The 27,887-nt window shown below is 45.1% G+C and overlaps 1 protein-coding gene across 3 annotated transcripts in view; it reads right to left on the bottom strand.

Moving 5' to 3' along the window:
- LOC124041100 (leucine zipper putative tumor suppressor 2 homolog) overlaps positions 1–27,887 on the bottom strand; it is a 109,670-nt gene that overhangs the window by 12,721 nt on the left and 69,062 nt on the right. The window contains exon 1 of one of the 3 annotated variants that reach the window (XM_046358272.1): positions 22,450–22,675. The exons of 1 other annotated variant lie outside the window; for it this stretch is intronic. The gene's annotated coding sequence lies outside the window, so the exon portion shown is untranslated. Of the gene's footprint in view, positions 1–18,589; positions 18,637–22,449; positions 22,676–27,887 lie in introns of those variants that run through there. One more of the 3 variants, XM_046358273.1, reaches the window with a different exon arrangement.

The raw sequence follows: 27,887 nt of genomic DNA, 5'->3' as shown, positions 1-27,887 counted from the left end.
TTAAAATAATGTCTGTGAGTATAACAGAACTGATATGGCAGGCGAAAACCTCAGGAAAATCCATCCAGGAAGTACTATTATTTTGAAAGGCTGTTTTTCCATTGAAAGCCTATCCACCACAGAAAGACTTAGGACCCAGTTCACGATCTCTATGGCTTCTTCTACATGTGGCCAGTCTTTGGGCATTGTTTCAGGCTTTTACTCTGAAAAAAGGGGGAGATACAGCACTTTCAATGAGTGGACAGTGGAAATTTCCAGACATGAGTCCAGCGTGTGATCGGGAGTGCGCCTTTCTTGTTTCTCCTTTTCTATTGTCGAAGCTTTTGTCCGGTTGAAATATTATTGATTATTTATGACAAAAACAACCTGAGGATTGATTTTAAACATCGTTTGACATGTTTCTACAATCTTTTTTTGTACTTTTTTTACTTTTCGTCTAGATGTTGAGAGCGCGCATTGTGCCTTTGGAATACTGAACTAAACTAACCAACAGAACGGAGGTTTTTGGACATAAGGGACATTATCGAACAAAACAAACATGTATTGTCTAACATGGAGACCTGGGAGCGCCACCAGATGAAGATCATCAAAGGTAAGTGATTAATTTTAACGCTATTTCTGACTTTTGTGACACCTCTCCTTGGTTGAAAAATGGCTGTATGGTTTTCTGTTGCTAGGCACTGACCTAACAATAATCGTGTGGTGGGCTTTCGCGGTAAAGCCTTTTTGAAATCTGACACAGCGGCTGGATTAACAAGATGTTTATCTTTAATCCTATGTATAAAACTTGTATTTTTCATCAATGTTTATGATGAGTATTTCTGTAATTTGATGTGGCTCTGAAATTTCACCGGATGTTTGTTTGAGACAATGATTACTGTACATAATGCACCAATTTCAACTGAGGTCTTTGGACAGAAAGATTAACTTTATCGAACAAAACACACATTTATTGTGTGACATGAAGACCTGTGAGTGCCATCTGATGAAGATCAAAGGTTAGTGATTAATTTAATCGCTAAACTGACTATTGTGAGCCCTCTCCTTGGCTGGAAAATGGCTGTATGGTTTTTTGTGGCTAGGCGCTGAACTAACATAATCGCATGGTATGCTAACGCAGTAAAGCCTTTTTGAAAGCGGACACTGTGGTTGGATTTACAAGAAGTTTATCTTTAAAATGGTGTATAATACTTGTATGTTTGAGGAATTTTAATTATGGGATTTCTGTTGTTTTGAATTTGGCGCCCTGCAATTTCACTTGCTGTTGTCAAGGTGGGACGCTACCGTTCCACTGGTACCAGAGAGGTTAAGGAGCCTTTTGGTCCTAGACTTGGTGCTCTGGTACCATGCGGTAGCAGAGAAAACTGTCTATGACTTGGGTGACTGGAGCCTGACAATTTTATGGGCTTTCTTCTGACACTGCCAATTATATAGGTCCTGGACTGCAGGAAGTTTTGCCCCAGTGATGTCCTGGGCCGTATGCACTACCCTCTGCAGCGCCTTACGGTCTAATGCTGAGTAGTTGCCATACCAAGAGGTCATGCAAGTGGTCAGGATACTTTTGAGGGTGCAGCTGTAGAACCTTTTGAGGATCTGGGGACCCATGCCAAATCTTTTCAGTCTCCTGAAGGGGAAAAGGTTTTGTCGTGCCCTCTTGGTGTGTTTGGACCATGATAGATCGTTGGTGATGTGGACACCAAGGAGTGGAGCTCAGACGGCCATTTCCTGTAGTCCACGATCAACTCTTTTGTCTTGCTCACATCGAGGGAGAGATTGTTGTCCTGGCACCACACTGCCAGTTCTCTGACCTCCTCCCTATCGGCTGTCTCATCGTTGTTGTGTCGTCAGCAAACTTAATGGTGTTGGAGTCGTGTTTGTTCACGCAGTCGTGGGTGAACAGGGAGTACAGGAAGGGACTAAGTACACACCCTTAATGGGCCCCAGTGTTGAGGATCTGCGTGGCAGACGTGTTGTTGCCTACCCTTACCAGTTGGGGGTGGCCCGTCAGGAAGTCCAGGATATCGTTGCAGAGGGAGGTGTTTAGACCTAGGGTCCTTAGCTTAGTGATGAGCTTCGTGGGTACTATGGTGTTGAATGCTGAGCTGTAGTCAATGAACAGCATTCTCACATAGGTGTTCCTTTTGTCCAGGTGAGAAAGGGCAGTGTGGAGTGCAATTGAGATTGTGTCATCTGTGGATCTGTTGGTTGTGGTATGCGAATTGGAGTGGGTCTAGGGTATCTGGGATGATGCTCTTGATGTGAGCCATGACCAGTCTTTCAAGGCACTTCATGGCTACTGACGTGAGTGCTACGGGGCGGTAATCATTTAGGCAGGTTACCTTCGCTTCCTTGGACATAGAGACTATGGTGGTCTGATTGAAACATGTAGGTATTACAGATTCAGTCAGGGAGAGGTTGAAAATGTCAGTGAAGACACTAGCCAGTTGGTCAGCGCATGCTTTGAGTTCACATCCTGGTAATCCATCTGGCTTTGTGAATGTTGACCTGTTTAAAGGTCTTGCTCACATCGGCTACCGAGAGTGTTATCACACAGTCATCCAGAACAGCTGGTGCTCTCGTGCATGCTTAAGTGTTGCTTGCCTCGAAGCGCGCTTAAAAGGCAGTCCTGTAGCGTAGCATCCACGTCATCTGACCACTACTGTATTGAGTGAGTCACTTGTACTTCCTGCTTGAGTTTTTGCTTGTCAGCAGGATTCAGAAGGATACAATTATTGTCAGATTTGCCAAATGCAGGGCGAGGGAGAGCTTTGTATGCATCTTTTGTGTGGAGTAAAGGTACTCTAGAGTTTTTTCCCCTCTGGTTGCACATGTAACATGCTGGTAAAAATGTGGCATTTTTCTTGTTTGCTTCGGCCTTCTAGAGTTGGTTGAGTGTGATCTTAGTGCCTGTGGTGGTAAATATAGACTATAATATAGATGAGAACTCTCTTGGTCTACAGCTTATCATAAGGTACTCTACCTCAGGCGGGCAATACCTCAAGACTTCTTTAATACTAGACATCGCGCAACAGCTGTTATTGACAAAAAGACACACACCCCCACCCCTCGTCTTACCAGACGTAGCTTCTCTGTTCTGCTTGTGCATTGAAAATCCCTCCAGCTCTATATTATCCGTGTCGTCGTTCAGCAACGATTCAGTGAAACATAGGATATTACAGTTCTTAATGTCCTGTTGGTAGGATAATCGTAATCGTAGATCATCAATTTGATTTTCCAATGATTGCATGTTAGCAAGTAGAATTGATGGCAGTGGGAGTTTACTCTGATCGCCTATGGATTCTCAGAAGGCAGCGTGATCTGCATCCTCTTTTCCTCTGTCATTTCTTTACGCAAATGACATGGATCTGGGCCTGTTCCCGGGAGAGCAGCATATATTTCTCGTCAGACTCGTTAAAGGAAAAAGCTTCTTCCAGTTCGTGGTGAGTTAATCCCAGTTCTTGATGTCCAGAAGTTATTTTTGGTCATAAGAGACAGTGCCAGCAACATTATGTACAAAATAAGTTAAATAATAAGTTAAAAACAACACTAAAAAAACTAATAAAATAGCACAATTGGTTACAGGCATGTAAAACGTCTGCAATCCTCTTCGGCACCATTTTACACTTAACACTCAGGTTGTTGTCCTTGATGATGTTTTTGTCCTTCCTGTAACATCAGGAGCTGTAGGTGTCCTGGAGGGCAGGTAGTTTGGCCCCGGTGATGCGTTGTGCACATATGAGGGTGACTGTGTGCTGAGGGAGTGTGTGTGTGTGTGTGTGTGTGTGTGTGTGTGTGTGTGTGTGTGTGTGTGTGTGTGTGTGTGTGTGTGTGTGTGTGTGTGTGTGTGTGTGTGTGTGTGTGTGTGTGTGTGTGTGTGTGTGTGTGTGTGTGTGTGTGTGTGTGTGGTATGCGAGAATTTGACCATTTCCCAGGCCAGAATCATCATGGATCACATCCTCCTTTCACCTTCAGCCCCCCACCCTTCTCCTCACCCCCAGTCCAGTCAAGGTATACTCTGCCTGGAATAATGGCATTAGAGGACCCTCCAGGACGGTAGGTGCCCCCCCCTACCCTAATCCTGTGACCCCAGCAGGAGTGGGCCGTAACTGGGCAGACTCCCTCCTCTCCCCCTTGACCTCCAGGGGCCCGGGTTTGTTCCTGCTACTCTGGGATACAAATCCCCAGAGCCAATTTCTCTCTGATGTTGTTCACCGATTATTTCTAAAGTTATTGAAGTAACTACTCCTCCTCCCTCACACACACATTCCCCGCTCCATTCTCCTTCACTAGTTAGACCGAGCTAAAATACACTTCACCTTCTCCTCTCCAAAACATGCTGAGAAAGTGGGTTTGTTGTCTGAGCTCTACTTTGCCTCAGATGCAGTGAGGGTAATTAGCAGAGGATGATTTGGAAGAATGCCACAAAAACACTGCAGAACTATCTTGTTCTTTGGAAGCTTATGTAAATACGTTTTGAAAAACTTTAAAGTATGACAATGCCTTAACAGAAAATGCTTTAAACTGTACCAAAGTGCCTAACGAGCTTGTCTGGTGATGCAACTCCATTCCCCATCTTAGAATAGCATCTGACGAATGACTGAAGAGATGTAAAAGAGGAATGAGGCTCCAGATACCTCTCTCTTTCTGACAGCTAGTAGATGAGACTGAAGGGTAGTGGTGTGACCGAGGATCTTTACCTCTACCTCTACCCAGATAGGATCCGTCACTGGGAAGTATATGATAAATCTGTTAATAACTCCAGGGTTGCCACAGGGAGGAAAGGATTATTACGGATATTTGAGTCACCTCTGGGATTTTACAGAATCTCTACAGACTTCCGGAATGTCTATGGTGCTTCAGAGAGAAAGAAAGGATGGAAAAGCCAGGTATTCCAATCAAGAGGCACAGCAAATATCCCAAATCTCTTGGGAATGAGGACACTTGAGACTTACTCCTGTTTGGTTAGTGTTTGGTGTGCATACAGATACTGAGCATCATGGGTAAGAGCGGTTTTCAAGGAATGGCCATCTCCTGTCTCTGTACGCACATACACTGAGTGTACAAAACATTCTGAACACCTTCCTAATATTGAGTTGCACCCCCCCTTTCCCTCAGAACAGCTTCAATTCGTTGGGGCATGTACGCTACAAAATGTCAAAAGTATTCTACAGGGCCGCTGGCCCATGTTGACTCCAATCCTTCCCACAGTTGTGTCAGTTGGCAGGATGTCCTTTGATTGGTGGACCATTCTTGATACACACAGAAAACTGTTCAGAGTATTTAAAAAAACAGCAGCGTTGCAGTTCTTGACACACTCAAACCAGTGCGCCTACTATCATAACCTGTTCAAAGGTTGTTTTGGCAGTTATTTGTAAGTTTGATCATGCTAATAAAGATCTTTAACAATACTAGAATAGTGTGTACACATATAATATATTATTTCTGTACCTGCTGAGGGGAGGACGGCTCATAATAATTGCCGGAACGGAGCGAATGCAATGACATCAAACCATGTGTTTGATGTATTTGATACCAATCCACTGATTCTGCTCCAGCCATTACCACTAGCCTGTCCTCCCAAATTAAGGTACCACCAACCTCCTGTGCTCTGTACTGCCTTAATAATCATGATTCATGACATTTCATAAAAAAAGTCCCTTCAAGAACCAAGTTCTCACTAGTTGCTGTAGGGTGTCTGGCCATTTGGCTGAAGAATGCTCTCCTTCCCTCCCTGATCTTCTGTCTAGCAACAAGGATATATAGAGTTGCAGAGAGCAGTAAATGGCAAGTAACTTACTTCAGCATGGAGCCAACACAATGTTTCCGTGTTTTACCTCTTCTCCTCCCTCCACTCATCCCACTTTCCTGTCCATGCTTATTTTCTGCCACATCCTCTTCCTCCCTTCCTTTTATTTCCTGTTCTGGATTATCACTCCACCGCACTCCTGTCTTTCCTCCTGTCCCTTTCCTCTCCAACCCCATTTCCACACTGCTCCATTTCGATGTATCCTTTCCCTTACTAAGCCACCATAGCGTGACGGATCCACGACAAAGCAACCGTGAGCAACAGGTGTAGGATATCAATCTGATTTACAGTAGGAATCCAGTAGGGCTACAAAGGGCATTGAGCAAGTTCATACGCTTTTTGTCCTTACAGCAGCTTAGGGTTAGGGTGACAGTTAGGGGTTGTGGTGAAAATCACAGCCGTGGAACGGCAGGTAGCCTAGCGGTTAAGAGCGTTGGGCCAGTAACTGAAAAGTTGCTGGTTCGAATCCCTGAGCTGACAAGGTGAAAAATCTATTGTTGTGCCCTCAAACAAAGCACTTAACCCCAATTGTTCCTGTAAAATGCTATGGAAAAGAGTGTCTGATAAATGAGTAAAATCGACAAAAAATGCTTGCCCATATGGTGACTGTCATAGTTCCCTCCTCTCTAGCATGGCTAAAGTGATGACAGTTGGATCTAGGTCACAACAACAGCAAAATGGCCACACATGCGCTTCAAATCCAATTTTATTGGACACATACACATATTTAACAGATGTTATTGAGGGTATAGCGAAATGCTTGTGTTCCTAGCTCCATGTATGCAGTAACACACACAGCTGCGGAAGCATTGTCTCCGTTTATCAGATAAGATTGTGTTATCTGGAGGCAGAAATACACGTGTTACGACCTGGATGTATAATTGATGTAAGGAGGGATTTACGTTTCATGAATACAGCTTAATTCATCTCTGTTGATTAACGCTAAGACACACACACACACACTTGAACACTTAAAGCTGCAACACTTAAAGCTCCTTGTCTTTAGTTTTGGTTTTGCGACTTCTACTTTTGGTTTTGTACACCAGCGTCAAACAGCAGAAAATACAATATTTTTGGTTATTGAAAATATATTTTCACAGCGGTTGATTATCTACACTATAGTTGCTGGTTTTGTCACATAAACTGAAATTAGGCAAACTATTAGAATTTTAACCAGGAAATGGCAGAACGATAACTGCATATTGCACCTTTAAAATAGATCAATTCTAAACTGACTATAGAGATCGCAATAATACACTGTCACAGTTAACGATATCAGACAGACAGATAAATGAGCAGAGAGGTGGAACACAGAGAAGAGAGAAGGGATAAGAGAGATAGAGATGAGAGCGAGAGAAGCGAGATAGTGAGTAACTCACTGACTGACTGACTGACTCCCTGACTGGCTAAGAGAAACAGAGGTATAGGAAAAGAATGAGTGAGTCATGTTAAAGTTTAAACCATACCTAATAAGGAGCCATGTCCATTGGTCACGCATCCGCTGAAACTTTACATTCAAATCTCAGACGGGTTGAAACAGATACTGTTACTTTAACTCTTTAACAAAGAGAGATCTCCTTTCATGCCTGTCCAAAAGCTTGGAGGTTATTGCCCTTACATTCCTCCCTCCACAGAGACTGTCTGTCTGATGTCTCTGTCACCTTCCCTCACATGGCATTTAGACCTGTAGCGCGTGTGTGTGTCCACTCCTTACTAGCTTATGGCTCCTGAGCGGCGCAGTGGTCCAAGGCACTCTGGTTCGATCCCGGGCTGTATCACAACAGGCCGTGATCGGGAGTCCCATAGGGCGGTGCAAAATTGGGCCTGCGTCGTCCGGGTTAGGGGAGGGTTTGGCTGGAGTAGGCCGTCATTGTAAATTAAAATATGTTCTTAACTGACTTGCCTAGTTAAATAGAAAAATGAAATAAAAAATAGCCTCTATGGCTGCCAGTTGGTTTCTGTGTTTGCCAATTGTTCCTAGTTTGGGAGGTACGTAGCTTTGCTGAATGAATCAGTCTGCCACCAGGTTACTAACCCACTACATTAAAGTCTGCCACCAGGTTACTAACCCACTACATTAAAGTCTGCCACCAGGTTACTAACCCACTACATTAAAGTCTGCTACCAGGTTACTAACCCACTACATTAAAGTCTGCCACCAGGTTACTAACCCACTACATTAAAGTCTGCTACCAGGTTACCAACCCACTACATTAAAGTCTGCTACCAGGTTACCAACCCACTACATTCAAGTCTGCCACCAGGTTACTAACCCACTACATTAAAGTCTGCTACCAGGTTACCAACCCACTACATTCAAGTCTGCCACCAGGTTACTAACCCACTACATTTAAGTCTGCCACCAGGTTACTAACCCACTACATTAAAGTCTGCTACCAGGTTACCAACCCACTACATTCAAGTCTGCCACCAGGTTACTAACCCACTACATTAAAGTCTACCACCAGGTTACTAACCCACTACATTAAAGTCAGCCACCAGGTTACTAACCCACTACATTAAAGCAGGATGTCTATGCTGAAACATAGAATACACACACAAATGAAACCAGCTCGTGAACGCTGCCTGTGGTCAGATGAAACCAGCTAGTGAATGCTGCCTGTAGTCAGATGAAACCAGCTAGTGAACGTTGCCTGTAGTCAGATGAAACCAGCTAGTGAACGCTGCCTGTAGTCAGATGAAACCAGCTAGTGAACGCTGCCTGTAGTCCGATGAAACCAGCTAGTGAACGCTGCCTGTAGTCAGATGAAACCAGCTAGTGAACGCTGCCTGTGGTCAGATGAAACCAGCTAGTGAACGCTGCCTGTAGTCAGATGAAACCAGCTAGTGAACGCTGCCTGTGGTCAGATGAAACCAGCTAGTGAACGCTGCCTGTAGTCAGATGAAACCAGCTAGTGAATGCTGCCTGTGGTCAGATGAAACCAGCTAGTGAATGCTGCCTGTAGTCAGATGAAACCAGCTAGTGAACGCTGCCTGTGGTCAGATGAAACCAGCTAGTGAATGCTGCTTGTAGTCAGATGAAACCAGCTAGTGAACGCTGCCTGTGGTCAGATGAAACCAGCTAGTGAATGCTGCCTGTAGTCAGATGAAACCAGCTAGTGAACGCTGCCCGTTGCCTGTAGTCAGATGAAACCAGCTAGTGAACGCTGCCTGTAGTCAGATGAAACCAGCTAGTGAACGCTGCCTGTAGTCAGATGAAACCAGCTAGTGAACGCTGCCTGTAGTCAGATGAAACCAGCTAGTGAATGTTGCCTGTAGTCAGATGAAACCAGCTAGTGAATGTTGCCTGTAGTCAGATGAAACCATCTAGTGAACGCTGCCTGTGGTCAGATGAAACCAGCTAGTGAACGCTGCCTGTAGTACACCAGCAACAAAAGCCTTTTTTAAGGTCAACTTGTTGCTATTGCAAACTTCTGCTACTCTCTCTGTTTGGATCAGTTGCCATGGCACTAGAGAGGCCCACATGTTTATGCCCAGGGTGAAATGCAATAGAGGGACGGTGGGAGGGACAGAGGGAGAGAGGGAGGGAGGGAGGGTGGGAGGGACAGAGGGAGGGTGGGAGGGACAGAGGGAGGGAGGGAGGGTGGGAGGGAGGGAGGGTGGGAGGGACAGAGGGAGAGAGGGAGGGTGGGAGGGAGGGCTGGAATGAGAGAAAGAAAGGAAAAAAGGGGAAAAGAAAGACAGAACGAAGAACAAAAGAAAGAATGAAATAGGACACTGGGAATAGGTGAAAGAAAAAAAAGAGAGAAAGAAAGAGTGAATGTGTGTGTGTGTGTGTGTGTGTGTGTCTGACAGGGGGCAGGTTGGCTCCTTAGCATCTCAAAGCATCTGGGCTCCATTATGGCCTGACTATAGAGTATAGAAACACACACACACACACACACACACACACACACACACACACACACACACACACACACACACACACACACACACACACACACACACACACACACACACACACACACACACACACACACACACACACACACACACACACACACACACACACACACACACACACACACACACAGTGAGTCCCTATGGGGGTTGAGAGAGCGAGAGGAGCAGGCAGTAATCCATTGTAAGTGGATGTAGTCAGAGACCTCAAGAAGACATAAGGAGAAACCCAAACACGGGGACATCTGGGGTACAGTAGCTGTCAATCACACGAGGAGCGTCTCCAGTGGCACCACCCGGGAGTATACTGGTAGAGTGTACACAAACACACAAACAAATGCATGCAGTCAGGCACAGCAGGTGGGGTTCACTGTATGGGCATAAGAGGAGTGCTGTGATGTTGCCAAAGTGTGACAGTGGTATTGGTGTGCAGCATTAATCATTATAATTGCTACAGGGATTGATTAATCAGGCCTTGGCTGGTCATCATAGTCGTTACAGGGATTGATTAATCAGGCCTTGGCTGGTCATCATAGTCGTTACAGGGATTGATTAATCAGGCCTTGGCTGGTCATCATAGTCGTTACAGGGATTGATTAATCAGGCCTTGGCTGGTCATCATAGTCGTTACAGGGATTGATTAATCAGGCCTTGGCTGGTCATCATAGTCGTTACAGGGATTGATTAATCAGGCCTTGGCTGGTCATCATAGTCGTTACAGGGATTGATTAATCAGGCCTTGGCTGGTCATCATAGTCGTTACAGGGATTGATTAATCAGGCGTTGGCTGGTCATCATAGTCGTTACAGGGATTGAATAATCAGGTCAGCGACTTTAAAAGTGGCCAGCTTTCCAACAAGTCAGTTCGTCAAATTTCTGCCCTGCTAGAGCTGCCCCAGTCGACTGTAAGTGCTGTTATTGTGGAGTGGAAACGTCTAGGAGCAACAATGGTTCAGCCGTGAAGTGGTAGGCCACACAAGCTCACAGAACGGGACCGCCGACTGCTGAAGCGTGTAAAAATTGTCTGTCCTCCGTTGCAACACTACCGAGTTCCAAACTGCTTCTGGAAGCAACGTCACCACAAGAACTGTTCGTCGGGAGCTTCGTGAAATGGTTTTCTATGGCTGAGCAGCCACTCACAAGCCTGAGATCACCATGTGCAATGCCAAGCATCGGCTGGAGTGGTGTAAAGCTTTAATTTGGAGCAGTGGAAACGCGTTCTCTGGAGTGATGAATCACGCTTCACCATCTGGCAGCCCGACAGACAAATCTGGGTTTGGCAGATGCCAGGAGAATGCTATCTGCCCGAATGCATAGTGCCAACTGTAAAATTTGGTGGAGGAGGAATAATGGTCTGGGGCTGTTTTCCATGGTTAGGGCTAGGCCCCTTCATTCCAGTGAAGGGAAATCTTAACACTACAGCATACAATGACATTCTAGACAATTATGTGCTTCCAACTTTGTGGCAAATGTTTGGGTCTAGCCCTTTCCTGTTTCAGCATGAGAATGCCCCTGTGCACAAAGCGAGGTCCATACAGAAATGGTTTGTCGTGGAAGAACTTGACTATCCTGCACAGGGCCCTGACCTCAACCCCAAGAAACACCTTTGGGATGAACTGGAACGCCGACTGTGAGGCAGGCCTAATCGCCAAACATCATTGCCCGGCTCTCTAATGCTCTTGTGGCTGAATGGAAGCAAGTCCCAGCAGCAATATTCCAACATCTAGTGGAAAGCCTTCGCAGAAGTGTGGAGGCTATTTTAGCAGCAAAGGAGGGACCAACTCCATATTAATGCCCATGATTTTGGAATGAGATGCTCGACGAGCAGGTGTCCACATACCTTTGGCCATGTGTGTGTATATTCATCTATTACACACTATTCTATTATGTTCCATATTATTTAGTCTGTGGGTGTGGCCATAAGGAATACAGTAGGAGACAGCTCTGGGGCAGATGAGGTTTACAGTTGGTCCTTAGTCAGCTGGTCTGGTCAGGTCTGGTCTGTCTGGCTGGCCTGTCCGGTCTGGTCTGCTTGGTCTGTCTGTCTGTCTGGTCCATCTGTCTGGTCAGGTCTGTTCTGTCGGTCTGGTCTGTTCTGTCGGTCTGGTCTGTTCTGTCGGTCTGGTCTGTCTAGTCTGGTCTGTCTGATCTGGTCTATCTATCTGGTCTAGTCTGTCTGGCATGGTCTGTCTGTTTGGTCTGTCTGTCTGGTCTAGTCTGTCTGGTCTGGCCTGCCTGGTCTGTCTGGTCTGGCCTGCCTGGTCTGTCTGGTCTCTGTCTGGCCTGTCTGGACAGTCTGGTCTGTCTGTCTGGTCTGGTCTATAATTTATATTTATCTGGTCTGGTCTGTATGGTCTGTCTGGTCTGTTCTGTCTGGTCTGTCTATAATTTCTGTCTGGTCTGTATGGTCTTGTCTGGTCCTAGACCTTAGTGCTGCTTTTGATACCATCGATCACCACATTCTTTTGGAGAGATTGGAAACCCAAATTGGTCTACACGGACATGTTCTGGCCTGGTTTAGATCTTATCTGTCGGAAAGATATCAGTTTGTCTCTGTGAATGGTTTGTCCTCTGACAAATCAACTGTAAATTTCGGTGTTCCTCAAGGTTCCGTTTTAGGACCACACTATTGTTTTCTCTATATATTTTACCTCTTGGGGATGTTATTCGAAAACATAATGTTAACTTTCACTGCTATGCGGATGACACACAGCTGTACATTTCAATGAAACATGGTGAAGCCCCAAAATTGCCCTCCCTAGAAGCATGTGTTTCAGACATAAGGAAGTGGATGGCTGCAAACGTTCTACTATTAAACTCGGACAAAACAGAGATGCTTGTTCTAGGTCCCAAGAAACAAAGAGCTCTTCTGTTGAATCTGACAATTAATCTTAATGGTTGTACAGTTGTCTCAAATAAAACTGTGAAGGACCTCAGCGTTACTCTGGACCCTGATCTCTCTTTTGAAGAACATATCAAGACCATTTCAAGGACAGCTTTTTTCCATCTACGTAACATTGCAAAAATCAGAAACTTTCTGTACAAAAATGATGCAGAAAAATTAATCCATGCTTTTGTCACTTCTAGGTTAGACTACTGCAATGCTCTACTTTCCGGCTACCCGGGATAAAGCACTAAATAAACTTCAGTTAGTGCTAAATACGGCTGCTAGAATCCTGACTAGAACCAAAACATTTGATCATATTACTCCAGTGCTAGCCTCTCTACACTGGCTTCCTGTCAAAGCAAGGGCTGATTTCAAGGTTTTACTGCTAACCTACAAAGCATTACATGGGCTTGCTCCTACCTATCTCTCTGATTTGGTCCTGCCGTACATACCTACACGTACGCTACGGTCACAAGACACAGGCCTCCTAATTGTCCCTAGAATTTCTAAGCAAACAGCTGGAGGCAGGGCTTTCTCCTATAGAGCTCCATTTTTATGGAACGGTCTGCCTACCCATGTCAGAGACGCAAACTCGGTCTCAACCTTTAAGTCTTTACTGAAGACTCATCTCTTCAGTGGGTCATATGATTGAGTGTAGTCTGGCCCAGGAGTGGGAAGGTGAACGGAAAGGCTCTGGAGCAACGAACCGCCCTTGCTGTCTCTGCCTGGCCGGTTCCCCTCTTTCCACTGGGATTCTCTGCCTCTAACCCTATTACAGGGGCTGAGTCACTGGCTTACTGGGGCTCTCTCATGCCATCCCTGGAGGGGGTGTGTCACCTGAGTGGGTTGATTCACTGTTGTGGTCATCCTGTCTGGGTTGGCGCCCCCCCTTGGGTTGTGCCGTGTCGGAGATCTTTGTGGGCTATACTCAGCCTTGTCTCAGCATGGTAAGTTGGTGGTTGAAGATATCCCTCTAGTGGTGTGGGGGCTGTGCTTTGGCAAAGTGGGTGGGGTTATATCCTTCCTGTTTGGCCCTGTCCGGGGGTGTCCTCGGATGGGGCCACAGTGTCTCCTGACCCCTCCTGTCTCAGCCTCCAGTATTTATGCTGCAGTAGTTTATGTGTCGGGGGGCTAGGGTCAGTTTGTTATATCTGGAGTACCTCTCCTGTCCTATTCGGTGTCCTGTGTGAATCTAAGTGTGCGTTCTCTAATTCTCTCCTTCTCTCTTTCTTTCTCTCTCTCGGAGGACCTGAGCCCTAGGACCATGCCCCAGGACTACCTGACATGATGACTCCTTGCTGTCCCCAGTCCACCTGGCCATGCTGCTGCTCCAGTTTCAACTGTTCTGCCTTACTATTATTCGACCATGCTGGTCATTTATGAACATTTGAACATCTTGGCCATGTTCTGTTATAATCTCCACCCGGCACAGCCAGAAGAGGACTGGCCACCCCACATAGCCTGGTTCCTCTCTAGGTTTCGTCCTAGGTTTTGGCCTTTCTAGGGAGGTTTTCCTAGCCACCGTGCTTCTACACCTGCATTGCTTGCTGTTTGGGGTTTTAGGCTGGGTTTCTGTACAGCACTTTGAGATATCAGCTGATGTACGAAGGGCTATATAAATACATTTGATTTGATTTGTATGGTCTGTCTGATCTGGTCTGTCTGTGGTCTGGTCTGGCCTGTCTGGTCTGTCTGGTCTTGTCTGGTCTGTCTATCATTTTTGTCTTGTCTGTCTGGTCTGGTTTGTTTGGTTTGTCTGTTCTGGTCTGTCTGTCTGGTCTGTCTATCATTTATGTATCTGGTCTGGTCTTGTCTGTATGGTCTGTCTGGTCTGTCTATCTGGTCTGTCTATCATTTCTGTCTGGTCTGTCTGGTCTGTCTGTCTGGTCTTGTCTGGCCTGTCTGGTCTTGTATGTCTGGTCTTGTCTGTCTGGTCTGTTTGGGTTGTCTGATCTGGTCTGTCTGGTCCGTCTTTCATTTCTGTCTCTGGTCTGGTCTTGTCTGTATGGTCTGTTGGTCTGATCTGTCTATCTGGTCTGTATCATTTCTGTCTGATCTGGTCTGTCTGGTCTGGTCTGTCTGTCTGGTCTGTCTATCATTTCTATCTATTGTCTGTATGGTCTGTCTGGTCTGGTCTGTCTGGTCTGTCTATCATTTCTGTCTGGTCTGGCCTGTCTGGTCTGTCTGGTCTGTTCTGTCGGTCTGGTCTGTCTGGTCTGTTTGGGTTGTCTGATCTGGTCTGTCTGTCTGGTCTGGCCTGTCTGGTCTGGCCTGTCTGATCTGGTCTATAATTTCTGTCTCTTGTCTGTATGGTCTGTCTGGTCTGTCTGTCTGGTCTGTCTATCATTTCTGTCTGGTCTGGCCTGTCTGGTCTGGTCTAGTCTGGTCTGTCTGGTCTGTTCTGTCGGCCTGGTCTTGTCTGTCTGGTCTTTTTGGGTTGTCTGATCTGGTCTGTCTGGTCCGTCTATCATTTCTGTCTCTGTTCTGGTCTTGTCTGTATGGTCTGTCGGTCTGGTCTGTTTGAGTTGTCTGGTCTGGTCTGTCTGTCTGGTCTGTCTGGTCTGTTTGGTTTGTCTGATCTGGTCTGTCTGGTCTGTCTATAATTTCTGTCTGGTCTGTCTATCATTTCTGTCTCTGGTCTGGTCTTGTCTATCTGGTCTGTATAATTACTGCCTGGCCTGGCCTGTATGGTCTGGTCTGATCTGGTCTGTTAGTCTGTCTGATCTGGTCTATCATTTCTGTCTCTTGTCTGTATGGTCTGTCTGGTCTGGTCTGTCTGTCTGGTCTGTCTATCATTTATGTCTGGTCTGGTCTAGTTTGGTCTGGTCTAGTCTGGTCTGTTCTCTCTGTCTGGTCTGTCTATCATTTTTGTCTGATCTGGTCTGTCTGGTCTGTCTGTCTGGTCTGGGAATGAGAAGGGAAGGCATTGGAAGTATGTGAGGGGAAATGGCTGAGTTGCCTCTTGCCAGTTGTCTAGTCGTAAATTTCAGAATTCCATTGTGAATTTTCAACCACTAATCGTTATTTATCAGTGGCCAGCAATCAGACATGAGGACAGACGTATTTGTGTGGGGGTTGCAGGTTGCAGTCAGACAGACAGACATCAGGGATAATATGAATACTGTTAGTGGTGGTGGTGGTGGTGGTGGTGGTGGTGGTGGTGGTGGTGGGTGGGTGTGTGTGTGTGTGTGTGTGTGTGTGTGTGTGTGTGTGTGTGTGTGTGTGTGTGTGTGTGTGTGTGTGTGTGTGTGTGTGTGTGTGTGTGTGTGTGTGTGTGTGTGCGGAGAGACTCTGCACCACTCTGCCAGCCTGCTATTGTCCATCAGACGCCACTCCCAAATCAACCCCTTGACACTGCCCCTAGATGCCTATCACTCCTCGTTGCCCCCCTGTACAACGGAGAGAATGAGATAGCTGGACCTGTCATATCTAACTAATGATATCACAGTCCAATGATATCACAGTCCAGAACATCTGATTAAACTCATCATCAACATCTGGATTAGTTGAATCCAGTGTGTTGGTACCTCATCATCAACATCTTGATTAGTTGAATCCAGTGTGTTGGTAACTCCTCATCAACATCTGGATTAGTTGAATCCAGTGTGTTGGTACCTCATCAACATCTGGATTAGTTGAATCCAGTGTGTTGGTACCTCATCAACATCTGGATTAGTTGAATCCAGTGTGTTGGTACCTCATCATCAACATCTTGATTAGTTGAATCCAGTGTGTTGGTAACTCCTCATCAACATCTGGATTAGTTGAATCCAGTGTGTTGGTACCTCATCAACATCTGGATTAGTTGAATCCAGTGTGTTGGTAACTCCTCATCAACATCTGGATTAGTTGAATCCAGTGTGTTGGTACCTCATCAACATCTGGATTAGTTGAATCCAGTGTGTTGGTACCTCATCAACATCTGGATTAGTTGAATCCAGTGTGTTGGTACCTCATCAACATCTGGATTAGTTGAATCCAGTGTGTTGGTACCTCATCAACATCTGGATTAGTTGAATCCAGTGTGTTGGTAACTCCTCATCAACATCTGGATTAGTTGAATCCAGTGTGTTGGTACCTCATCAACATCTGGATTAGTTGAATCCAGTGTGTTGGTACCTCATCAACATCTGGATTAGTTGAATCCAGTGTGTTGGTACCTCATCAACATCTGGATTAGTTGAATCCAGTGTGTTGGTACCTCATCAACATCTGGATTAGTTGAATCCAGTGTGTTGGTACCTCATCAACATCTGGATTAGTTGAATCCAGTGTGTTGGTAACTCCTCATCAACATCTGGATTAGTTGAATCCAGTGTGTTGGTACCTCATCAACATCTGGATTAGTTGAATCCAGTGTGTTGGTACCTCATCAACATCTGGATTAGTTGAATCCAGTGTGTTGGTACCTCATCAACATCTGGATTAGTTGAATCCAGTGTGTTGGTACCTCATCAACATCTGGATTAGTTGAATCCAGTGTGTTGGTACCTCATCAACATCTGGATTAGTTGAATCCAGTGTGTTGGTAACTCCTCATCAACATCTGGATTAGTTGAATCCAGTGTGTTGGTACCTCATCAACATCTGGATTAGTTGAATCCAGTGTGTTGGTAACTCCTCATCAACATCTGGATTAGTTGAATCCAGTGTGTTGGTACCTCATCAACATCTGGATTAGTTGAATCCAGTGTGTTGGTACCTCATCAACATCTGGATTAGTTGAATCCAGTGTGTTGGTACCTCATCAACATCTGGATTAGTTGAATCCAGTGTGTTGGTACCTCATCAACATCTGGATTAGTTGAATCCAGTGTGTTGGTACCTCATCAACATCTGGATTAGTTGAATCCAGTGTGTTGGTACCTCATCAACATCTGGATTAGTTGAATCCAGTGTGTTGGTACTGGTCTGGAACAAAAGCCTCAGCTACATTGACTGTGTTGTTCTGTTGCTGTAAGCCAATGGGAAAAGTAGCTCACACTGTTGTACACTAGTTGAGGTGATCCCCTATTGTTGGGTTTGTTCACTTTTACAGCCAACCCTGATTTGTCTGACATAGATTGACGAGGAGCTCAAAGAACGAGAGACAAAAGGAACAAAAAGTGAGGGGATAAACAAAACTTCCCTCCAAAACTCTCCTTCCTTCCCGAGGAGTTGTTTCTATAGTAAGTGGACAGCTATTGTTTATTAAGAGTTAAAGACGACAAAGACAATGGTGTTTTTTTGTTTGTTATCTCACTCTAAATCCAATCTCACTCTTTCATGAACAAGAGGAGGGGGGAGAAAAATAATAGGGAAGCCCAGTAACAGAGCCCTGCATCTGGGAAGAGGATAACTACCATATCCAGGCTTCAGCAGGAGAAACTAGGCCACACTATCACAGAGATTCAAAATGTCTCCTGTTTCTGCACAGCAAAGTCAAGGTTTTCAATAAAGGACTTAAGTGAGAGAGGAGGCTGATGGCTGAGGGTTGTAGCATATGTTGGTTGCTTCTCAGGCAGTTGGTATGTACTATGTTAGTTGTAGATTGGAGCAGCTTTGGTATGTTCTGTGTGAGTTTGTTGCTCAGTCAGAGCCTATTTGATGTCCTGTGTTTCTCAGTGTGTTTGAAATTGTTTATAATATTCCATTAAATTTTTTCCCAGGGGGTAAGGGGAAGGCACCTAGGGAGTACTTAGGCAAGAGGCCTGCGGGCATACATATACCTGTAGTATATTCCTTGTCTAGGCACACTAGGTAAGAACTGGGCGGACCACGCCCTGTATTTTGGTTAGCGCACCAGGTGGTGCTAAATTAGGTAAGTAGTGGGTAGGCAGGTAAGGTAGGAGAGGGGGGGGCTTCGAGATGTACTTTCTTTGCTTTGGTTCCGTCCAGCCCCTTTTCCCCAAATTTACCGTGTGATGGAATAAATTCCTTGTAAACATTACAATTCTCTGCCTTTTGTCATCCTTACTCACACCTACAGTCCATACCTTTCACTTCACGGAGAGTGAGTTGTAGCAGGTTGTTACGCACGCCTCTGAAGAGGGAACGCAACACAGAGACAGTAAAACAATCATTCAATTAATCATTAGCAGTTTCCTCGCTGCTGACTTCAAGCAGAATGCATAGTTGGTAAGATCAGACACACAGGCACGTGCACATTCACACATTCACACACCCTCAAACAGGAAGATGTATTCCAGACCAGTGTTTACACGCACGTGCACATTCACACACCCTCAAACAGGAAGATGTATTCCAGACCAGTGTTTACACACACGTGCACATTCACACACCCTCAAACAGGAAGATGTATTCCAGACCAGTGTTTACACGCACGTGCACATTCACACACCCTCAAACAGGAAGATGTATTCCAGACCAGTGTTTACACGCACGTGCACATTCACACACCCTCAAACAGGAAGATGTATTCCAGACCAGTGTTTACACACACGTGCACATTCACACACCCTCAAACAGGAAGATGTATTCCAGACCAGTGTTTACACGCACGTGCACATTCACACACCCTCAAACAGGAAGATGTATTCCAGACCAGTGTTTACACACACGTGCACATTCACACACCCTCAAACAGGAAGATGTATTCCAGACCAGTGTTTACACGCACGTGCACATTCACACACCCACAAACAGGAAGATGTATTCCAGACCAGTGTTTACACACACGTGCACATTCACACACCCTCAAACAGGAAGATGTATTCCAGACCAGTGTTTACACGCACGTGCACATTCACACACCCACAAACAGGAAGATGTATTCCAGACCAGTGTTTACAAGCTGTGCTGCCTCAGTCAAACTGTGCCAGGTAGTGTATAATTCAGGATATCCCATCATAGAGTCTGAGAGTAGGGGGAAACCACAAGGTGCAGAAAAGTGATTAAATACACACACGAAAAGACACACAGTACTGTCACTTTAACTCTAATTGCCTGAGAGGTGGATAATATATAATAATAATAATATATAATAATATATGCCAGGTGGATGGTAGAGGACGGTGGGTAGGGTGGATGGAGGGCAGGGTGGAAGGATTGGGGGCAGGAGGGATGAGGGTAGGGTGGATAGAGTGAGGGGTGAACAGAGTGGTATGGAAAACACAGCGTGTAGATGGTTGTGAAATCAAATCGTTTCAATCCATGTTGAATTCAGGCTGTATCACAACATGTGGAATGCGTATTCAAACCTTTCTGAATGCACTGTGAAGGCCTGGCACAGGGGTCAACAGAACGAATGGAAAAGAACAGAGAAAATGAGAGAGTCAGAAGGGAGAGGAGGGACAATAGGGAATAGGTCATGAGGGATTTGGAGGTTTCGGGAGGGGAGGAAAAAATAAATGGAGCTATCTCACATCTCCCCGTGGTTAGAGTTAAACAAGTGTGATGATGTGTGAACAAACTTTAACCGACCCTGGCCCCTGTCATCCAACAAGCCTCTCTCTCTCTCCTCTCTTCTCCTCTCCTCTCTCTCTCACACACTGAGCGCATGAGTCAACATTGGGTCAATATGGAAAAGGGTTTTGAGACCTGCAACATGTGACACACATTTACCTCATCTGTTTTGATCCAAAGTCTGAGGTAATATGAGGTAACCATCCTGTCCATCTCTTTCCTGTCTCCCTAACCCGGTCTCTCGCTTTGTCTATCAATTCCTTTCAATTTAAGGTGCTTTATTGGCATGGGAAACATGTGTTTACATTGCCAAAGCAAGTGAAATGGATAATGAACAAAAATTAAATAAACAATAAATAATTAAATAATAACAGTAAATATTACACTCACACAAGTTCCAAAAGAATAAAGACATTTCAAATGTCATATTATGTATTTATACAGTGTTGTAATGATGTGCAAATAGTTAAAGTACAAAAGGGAAAATAAATAAATATGGGTTGTATTTACAATGGTGTGTGTTCTTCACTGGTTGCCCTTTTCTTGTGGCAACAGGTCACAAATCTTGCTGCTGTGATGGCACACTGTGGAATTTCACCCAGTAGATATAGGAGTTAATCCAAATTGGATTTGTTTTCAAATTTTTTGTGTCTCTAATATGGTCAGTCACACAAGTACGTTTGGCAGGAGCTGAGGAAGTTCAGTTTCCACCTCATTTTGTGGCCAGTGTGCACATAGCCTGTCTTCTCTTGAGAGCCAGGGCTGCCTACAGCGACCTTTCTCAATAGCAAGGCCATGCTCTATCTCCTTTCCTCTCTCTGACACTCTCACCTTATCTCTGCCTGTCTCTCTTTAATCCCTTGCTTCTTTCCATCCTGACATCTTGTCTCACAGAAATATGCCATCACCCTAATCACAGTTGAACCGGTCTATACAATTACAGTCTATTACATTCACTCACTCTATAATTGTGTAGAATGTCTCAGATCATCAACCTCTATGTGGCCTAACAAAAAGCTAGAATATGAGGTTGAGCTGTACTTATATAGCCTAGAATCTGAAACAGATTATCTGTTGTTGAAATGAATCAATGGTGAGCTCAGTATTTACATTGGTTTAACCAGGCTACACAAGATTGCTGCAGTGAAAACTCTGCCAAATGTGCTGACAGTGACACAGTGACACATCATTCATAACAACACAAAGGAGAAATGACAATGTTCCTATGATGAAGAAACTGCTAATTATAGAGAAGACTAAACAAGGACTAGTTCTGTGATCTACTCTCTCGTCCAGACACTGTCCGTGTGTGTGTGTGTGTGTGTGTGTGTGTGTGTGTGTGTGTGTGTGTGTGTGTGTGTGTGTGTGTGTGTGTGTGTGTGTGTGTGTGTGTGTGTGTGTGTGTGTGTGTGTGTGTGTGTGTGTGTGTGTGTGTGTGTGTGCTGTCCGTGTGTGTGTGTGTGTGTGGACAGACTGAATAACTCCCTTCTCCCAGCCAGCTGTCAAACAGAGGGGTAATATATGTTATCCAGTTAAAACCTCAGTAACACAGACCACAGATGGATAACCTACAGCCAATAAACAGATTGCTGAAAATCAATAATCCAATATAATCCCCAGTCTCCCGAAATCTGTCTTCTCTCCCAAAAACCCACCTCACCTCCCCCAACTCTAAACCGTTACCCCAAAATCCTGAGCCCCATCTCCCCAAAATCCCCCTTCGCCCCACCTAAACTTTACCCCAAACCCCCCAGTTTAGCCCTTAAACCATCCCCAAACACCCACCCTTCACTTAAGACCCACCCACACACACATCAGAGTTACTATAGAACTGGACCCCAGAATAACACCCAACAACTGACTGGAGGTCTGTTCAGAGTTGTAGTAATTGTGGATCTGTCCCCATACAAACTCCAGTATCAAGTGATCTAGACTCAGCCCATACTGCCAGCCAGGCTGCAATTGCTGCATTTGGCTGAAACAGCCTGGCTTACTGTGCCATTTCCACAGTAGTTTCCTGTGTTTCTGTTTGAGCAGGTTACACACACACACACACACACACACACACACACACACACACACACACACACACACACACACACACACACACACACACACACACACACACACACACACACACACACACACACACACACACACACACACACACACACACACACACACACACACACACACACACACACACACACACACACACACCTTCCATTGATAGAACTTCAACAGCAGCTTTTCCACACCACCTTGAGTGCCTAAAGTTTCCATGAGGAACTTAGATTCTCTAAACAGAGAAAATATCAAATATTTTCTAAGCACGCACAAAATGAAATGCATGTGAGCACACACACTTCAGAGTAACTTTGATCATGTGCCATGCTTTGGCTTGCACACACACACAAACACACACACTCACCCCCGTGAAATCGCTGCATCGCTGCCTCCGCTTGTCTCCGTCTCTCCTTAAGAAAATCACTACAGTCCCAGTTCGCTGATTCAAATCCTCCTCTGCTCCTCCCTTGTTCTCCTCTCCTCTAACTTTCCTTTATTTACCAGACCACTGTGAGGAGTCTTGAAGGGAAGCCCTCTTTCCTTCTCCTCTTCAGTCTTCTCTCTCTTCCTCTGCTCTCCTTCCTTCCCTGCTGTCTTTCTTAGCACCGCCTCCTTCCCATCCACCCCTCCTCCCCTCCTCCATTCCCCTCCTCCACTCCCCTCCTCCCTCTGCTCTTTCACTTTGTTTGTTGGCCCCCCTGCCTCTCTCTCACACACTCAGCTTTCCTCTGTTTCTTTCTTCGCTATTCTTTCTCTCAATTACATTTTCAATGTAATGTTTCCCAGGCTTTATTGGCAACATATCTTTACGTTGCCAAAGCAAGTGAAATAGATAATAAACTAAAGTGATTTAAACAATATTTTTTTTTACAGTAAACAAACTCACAAAAGTTCCAAAAGAATAAAGATATTTCAAATGTAATATTATGTATTTATACAGTGTTGTAACGATGTGCAAATAGGTAAAGTACAAAAGTGAAAATAAAAAAATGGTGTTTGTTCTTCACTGGTTGCCCTTGTCTTGTGGCAACAGGTCACAAATCTTGCTGCTGTGATTGCACAATGTGTTATTTCACCCAGTAGATATGTGGGAGTTTATCAAGTTGGATTTGTTTTTGAATTCTTTGTGTCTCTAACACGGTCACACATTTGGCAGGAGGTTAGGAAGTGCAGCTCAGTTTCCACCTCATATTGTGGGCAGTGAGCACATAGCCTGTCTTCTCTTGAGAGCCAGGTCTGCCTACGGCAACCTTTCTCAATAGCAAGGCTATGCTCACTGAGTTAAAGTGCTCCATAATTTTGGGTCAGTCACAGTAGTCAGGTATTCTGCCACTGTGTGCTCTCTGTTTAGGGCCAAATTACATTCTAGTTTGCTCTGTGGGGTCTAATAGATGTTTTGTTTTATCATGATTTGATTGGGTCTAATTGTGTTGCTGTCCTGGGGCTCTGTGGGGTCTAATTGTGTTGCTGTCCTGGGGCTCTGTGGGGTCTAATTGGGGTCTAATTGTGTTGCCGTCCTGGGTCTCTGTGGGGTCTAATTGTGTTGCCGTCCTGGGGCTCTGTGGGGTCTAATTGTGTTGCCGCCCTGGAGCTCTGTGGGGTCTAATTGTGTTGCCGTCCTGGGGCTCTGTGGGGTCTAATTGTGTTGCTGTCCTGGGGCTCTGTGGGGTCTAATTGTGTTGCCGTCCTGGGGCTCTGTGGGGTATAATTGTGTTGCCATCCTGGGGCTCTGTGGGGTCTAATTGTGTTGCTGTCCTGGGGCTCTGTGGGGTCTAATTGTGTTGCTGTCCTGGGGCTCTGTGGGGTCTAATTGTGTTGCTGTCCTGGGGCTCTGTGGGGTCTAATTGTGTTGCTGTCCTGGGGCTCCGTGGGGTCTAATTGTGTTGCCGTCCTGGGGCTCTGTGGGGTCTGTTTGTGAACAGAGCCCCAGGACCAGCTTGCTTAGGGGACTCTTCTCCAGGTTCATCTCTCTATAGGTGATGGCTTTGTTATGGAAGGTTTTGAAATTGCTTCCTTTTAGGTGGTTGTAGAATTTAACTGCTATTTTCAGGATTTTGATAATTAGTGGGTATCGGCCTAGTTCTGCTCTGCATGCATTATTTGATGTTTTACGTTGTACCCGGAGGATATTTTAGCAGAATTCTGCATGCAGAGTCTCAATTTGGTGATTGTCCCATTTTGTGGATTCTTGGTTGGTGAGCGGACCCCAGACCTCACAACCATAAAGGGCAATGGGTTCTATAACTGATTCAAGTATTTTTAGCTAGCTCCAAATTGGTATGTCAAATTTTGTGTTGCTTTTAATGGCAAAGAAGGCCCTTGTCTCTAAGATCGTTCACAGCTTTGTGGAAGTTACTGTGGTGTTGATGTTTAGGCCGAGGTATGTCTACGTTTTTGTGTGCTCTAGGTCAAAGGTGTCTAGATGAAATTTGTATTTTTTGGTTTGTTTGTCAATTAGGGTGTGCAGGGTGTATGGTAATTTGTTAAAAAGACAATTCGACATTTGCTCAGTACATTGTTTTTCCTGAGGAAATGCACAAGTCTGCTGTTAATGATAATGCAGAGGACTTTCCCAAGGTGGCTGTTGCTGTTGGCGCATATCCCACGGTAGTTATTGGGGTCAAATTTGTCACATTTTTGATGGATTGGGGTTATCAGTCCTTGGTTCTAAACATTGGGGAAGATGCCAGAACTGAGGGTGATGTTAAAGAGTTTAAGTACAGCCAATTGGAATTTGTGGTCTGTATATTTGATCATTTCATTTAGGATACCATCAACACCACAGGCCTTTTGGGTTGGAGGGTTTTTATTTTGTCCTGTAACTCATTCAATGTAATTGGAGAATCCAGTGGGTTCTGGTGGTCTATAATAACTGTTCTAAGATCTGTATTTGATCCCGTTTTTGCTGTTTGTTCTTTGTTATAGAGCCACAAAGATTGGAGAAGTGGTTTATCCATACATCTCTGTTTCGGATAGGTAACTCTTCATTTTGTTGCTTGTTTAGTGTTTTCCAATTTTCCCAGAAGTGGATATATTCTATGGATTCTTTAATTACATTGAGCTGATTTCTGATGTGATGTTCCTTCTTTTTCCGTAGTGTATTGTTTTTGTGATTCACCATAGTGAATAGACTCAGGTTTTCCGGGTCTCTATGTTTTTGGTTGGACAGGTTTCTCAATTTCTTTCTAAGTTTTTTGCATTCTTCATCAAACCATTTGTCCTTGTTGTTCATTTTCTTCTCTCTCTCTCTTTCTATGTCTCTTGTTCTACCTCTGACTGTCTCAAACCTTTATTTTGGGGGTGAACTACTCTATCCGTTGAACCAGCTTTAATAACCCCTTCAGTCCCTGATGAGAAACCCTGTCCCAGTCAAAGGCTGTGTTGGTAACTGAATTATCACAGTAAACTCTCTATCCACTCATCCTCATTTGATGGTCCTGCAGATCTGGGGGACTAGATTGAATTGATGTTAATATTCATGAATGTACCATCGGCCTACTGAAATAAATCATAAACCTTCATTCAGATCTCATGTCATTTTCCATTTGATCCTCTCTCTCTGTGTGCATGTACAGCATGTGCATGTGTTTGTGAGATGTGTGTATGTGTGTGGGACTACCTATGGGACTACCTCTCCAGCAGCTGCCCTGCATAGTAAATAATAACACGGACTGTTTTCATTATCAAACATGCTCTAAATTTAGGAATTACAGTGGCAACAGGGGAACAATGGAGAAAAAAGAGAGAGAGAGAGAGAGGGAGGGAAAAGGACAGAGAGATGGAGAGAGAGGGAGGGAAAAGGACAGAGAGAGATAGAGATGGAGAGAGAGGGAGGGAAAAGGACAGAGAGAGATAGAGATGGAGAGAGAGGGAGGGAAAAGGACAGAGAGATAGACATGGAGAGAGAGGGAGGGAAAAGGACAGAGGGAGAGAGAGATGGAGAGAGAGGGAGGGAAAAGGACAGGGAGAGAGAGGGAGGGAAAAGGACAGAGAGAGGGAGGGAAAAGGACAGGGAGAGAGAGATGGAGCGAGAGGGAGGGAAAAGGACAGAGGGAGAGAGAGATGGAGAGAGAGGGAGGGAAAAGGACAGAGAGAGAGAGGGAGATGTGACCTTGATTAACCCTGAGGGAGGGGAGCAGAGTTACATCACACACACACACACACACACACACACACACACACACACACACACACACACACACACACACACACACACACACACACACACACACACACACACACACACACACACACACACACACACACACACACACACACACACACACACAGCTGTGTATAATTGTCCATCTGCACAGAATTAGAGCACACCGAGTGGACATTTTAGAATAGTGTGCATCTGTGTGTTCAGCACTGGCCTCTGTGAACCAAACCAGTCTAGTGTTATTGCTTTGTGAGCTGCCATGGAAATGAAATACGAGAATTGAGTGAACGCTGTAGAGAGAGTGATGGACACAGAAAGGAAAAGAGTGGGAGAGAGACGTATACTGACTAGAATGTGCCTGTCTAATGAAGTTCCTCCATCCCACCATTACTTATCTTGTTATATCCCTTTGTCTCTTCATCCCATTTTCTCTCTTCTGCTCTGTCCTTCTCCTTCCAGCCTTCAACCGTTCCTTTCCCTTTCTACCTGGTAAAGGTATTGGTAACAGGAAGCGGATGAGGTATTGGTAACAGGGAGGGAGTGAGGTGGGTGTGAGTGCTGAACTAACCTCAACGCTGTGACTTGGCACATTCCTACTGCTAGCATAAGCAACCTCTCAGCGCTAAAAATAGGACACAAGATGGAAAGTTGTGGTCAATGTATCTGGCGTGTATGTGTATATGTGTGTGTATATGTGTCACAGGGAGTTTCCATCTTAGCAGGTAATAACCACATCAATAAGAAAAGAAAGGAAGAGAGAAGAGAGGGGAGCAAGGAGGGATGAGAGGATGGAGGTGAAGGGGTGAGAGAGATGGAGGTGAAGGGGTGAGAGAGATGTAGCAAGAGAGAAAGAGAGATGTAGCAAGAGAGAAGAGAGATGTAGCAAGAGAGAAGGAGAGAGATGTAGCAAGAGAGAAGGAGAGATGTAGCAAGAGAGAAGGAGAGATGTAGCAAGAGAGAAGGAGAGAGATGTAGCAAGAGAGAAGGAGAGAGATGTAGCAAGAGAGAAGGAGAGATGTAGCAAGAGAGAAGGAGAGAGATGTAGCAAGAGAGAAGGAGAGAGATGTAGCAAGAGAGAAGGAGAGAGATGTAGCAAGAGAGAAGGAGAGAGATGTAGCAAGAGAGAAGGAGAGATGTAGCAAGAGAGAAGGAGAGAGATGTAGCAAGAGAGAAGGAGAGATGTAGCAAGAGAGGAGAGAGATGTAGCAAGAGAGAAGGAGAAAGATGTAGCAAGAGAGAGAGAGATGTAGAAGAGAGAAAGAGAGAAGCAAGAGAGAGATGTAGCAAGAGAGAAGAGAGAAGGAGAGAGATGTAGCAAGAGAGAAGGAGAGAGATGTAGCAAGAGAGCAAGAGAGAAGAGAGATGTAGAGAGAAAAGAGAGAGAGAAGAAAGAGAGAGAAGGAGAAAGATGTAGCAAGAGAGAAGGAGAGAGATGTAGCAAGAGAGAAGGAGAGAGATGTAGCAAGAGAGAAGGAGAGAGATGTAGCAAGAGAGAAGGAGAGATGGAGAGAAAAAGGTGTGAGAGAGAGAGAGAAAGAGGGTGAGAGATAGATGGAGTGAGAAATGGAGAGAGAAAGAGAGATGTAGAAATTGAGAAAGAGAGAGCTGGAGAGAGAAAGAGGGTGAGGGAGAGAAAGAGA

This window comes from Oncorhynchus gorbuscha, linkage group LG08 (assembly GCF_021184085.1).
Source record: "Oncorhynchus gorbuscha isolate QuinsamMale2020 ecotype Even-year linkage group LG08, OgorEven_v1.0, whole genome shotgun sequence".
NCBI lineage: Eukaryota > Metazoa > Chordata > Actinopteri > Salmoniformes > Salmonidae > Oncorhynchus > Oncorhynchus gorbuscha.
The sequence above is the reverse complement of the archived record's forward strand: the minus strand, read 5'-3'. Positions and strand labels throughout refer to the sequence as shown.